The sequence below is a fragment of the Trichosurus vulpecula genome, chromosome 4 (assembly GCF_011100635.1).
Source record: "Trichosurus vulpecula isolate mTriVul1 chromosome 4, mTriVul1.pri, whole genome shotgun sequence".
NCBI lineage: Eukaryota > Metazoa > Chordata > Mammalia > Diprotodontia > Phalangeridae > Trichosurus > Trichosurus vulpecula.
Window position 1 is genome coordinate 372,700,382 of NC_050576.1, and position 2,363 is coordinate 372,702,744.

General features: G+C 37.7%; 1 pseudogene; it reads right to left on the minus strand.

Annotated features, from left to right (window-relative positions):
* Nucleotides 1-1,010: 1,010 nt before the first annotated feature.
* On the minus strand, nucleotides 1,011-1,602 carry LOC118847964 (annotated as a pseudogene).
* Between the last annotated feature and the right edge of the window lie 761 nt (nucleotides 1,603-2,363).

Genomic DNA, 2,363 nt, shown 5'->3' on the forward strand with positions numbered 1-2,363 from the left:
CAGGTGATGAATGTTGTGTGTGAGGAATATCTATTTGGCTGGACCTTCGAATTAGGGTATGACAATAACTCTTTAAAGGCTGTCTACTCAGCCATGCAATGGATTGTAGGATGGTTGTGATGTGTGTTGGTGGGAGGACTACTCACACTATCAGAGTCTCAGATCTTTAAAGTATTGAAATCTGTAGATTTAAATCACCTATGTTTTTCCTGGTTCTAATTATCATGGATAGCTTAGAGTTGGCTCTGCCCCCAGTAGCAGGATCTTTGTTTAATTTAACAGTGAAGCTTTCTTTGTTTTTTTTTTCATGGTTTTTCCTTTTGTTCTGTTTCTTTTTCCACAACCTGACTAATGTGGAAATATGTTTTACATGATTGCACATGTATAATCTATATCAGATTGCTTGCTCTCTTCGGGAGACGAGGAAAGAGAAAAAATTGGAATTCAAAATCTTATAAAAAATGAAAGTTGAAAATTGTCTTTAAAAGTAATTGGAAAAAATGAAATACTATTTACATTAATAAAAAGTAATTTAAGAGTGATGGCTATTAATTTTTATTTCTTAGAATGTGATATTTTTCAAGGAATTTATCTGTGGCCTACTGAACCATGTTAGTCTAGTTCTGTTTCTTTTTTTTCTAGTTCTGCTTTAAAGAGAGATTTGTAGAAATGGTAAGCATAGGTCTGCTGCCTTGTTTCAAGCTCCTAAATACTATAGAATCTTTCAGCTTTGAGTTACAGGTACTTCATGAAGATACAGATCAAGCCGTCTACACATTGTTGTAATCTTTTCATGATTGCTTTGTAACTTGCTTTTATATTGTTTCTTCTTTTTGGTAGCTTTACTGCTTTGGACAGTTCAATATCTAGAGCAAAAAAATGTTCTGCCAGAATCTTCCTATTACTTACTACCTCTTCTTTCTTTACTTATTTCTCAGGCTGTCTCTCCCATCCACTTTTCTTTTTTTTTTTTTTCATTTCGCTTTTTATTTGCACTATAATGCTATTATTTACTCCCGTGCCATAAGCTTTTGTTTCTTCAGTTTTTTTCTGGGATATCTTTTTCTTTTGAGCAACCTCCTCTTCTGGTTTAGGAACAATTTGTTCCTTTTCAGTGAGTATCATCTCAATATGGCAAGGAGAACTCATGTATGGGTTGATTCGACCATGAGCCCTGTAAGTACGCCATCGCATTTTGGGAGCCTTGTTAACCTGGATATGCTCAATGACAAGAGAATCCACATCCAAACCCTTCAGTTCTGCATTACTCTCTGCATTTTTTAAGCATATGCAGCAAGAATTCAGCACTCTTTTTGGGCCAACGACCCTGTGTCCAACCCTACTGCTTAGCCTGGGCACACCTGCCAACTCCACCATTATACCAACGGAAGGGAACACATTGTTTCTTCAATGTGACATCTTTCAAATACTTGGTAGCTTTTTGGATATGCATGCCCTTGATAGCTTGGGCTGTTTCACGGGTGTTCTTGAAGTGGACCCGGAGATTTGAACCCCTTGACTTGCATGATTTTGTGGGGTTCTCTGGATCAAGAGAGTACCTCACCATTTTAAATGATTACCTAGGACGGCTCAAGGGAAGAGGAAGGTCCCATCCACTTTTCTAACAAGTTTTACCCCTACCAAAATCTCTCATAAATCCAGCACTCAACCAAAAAAAATTGATAGAAATGTAAGCAAACGTGTTTTATTTCTTAGACAGTCAAGGAAACAAAAAAGAAAAACTGTTAATAATCTAGTCCCACCTCCATCCTGAAAGGAAGAATTGGGTGGTAAAATGGAAGTGATGAGAGCCTTGGGAGGAAGTAACTGTCATTCTAGAATTTATAAGAGCCAAGGAGGGAAACATTGACCATTGCCAGTTATGTGCCCTAGACCTTGGGAAAACAGATTTCAAAAAGTTCAGAAAAAAAGATACACATGATTTCATTGGAGGCTCATAGGATCATAAATTTAGAACTAGCCTAGAGGTTAGAAGCCATTTACTTCAACTTCCTCATTTTAAAGATGAGGTTACATTTTTTTTATACCCTTTGACCCAGCAATACCACTTCTAGGGTTGTATCCCAAAGAAATCACACAAGCGGGAAAAGGACCCATATGTACAAGGATATTTATAGCGGCTCTTTTTGTGGTAGCCAAGAATTGGAAATCAAAGGGATGCCCATCAATTGGGGAATGGCTGAACAAGCTGTGGTATATGAAGGTAATGGAATACTATTGTGCCATAAGAAATGGGGATGATACGGACTTCGTAACAACCTGGAAAAACCTACACGACATAATGCTGAGTGAGCGGAGCAGAGCCAGGAGAACATTGTACACAACCACAGATATATGGATTC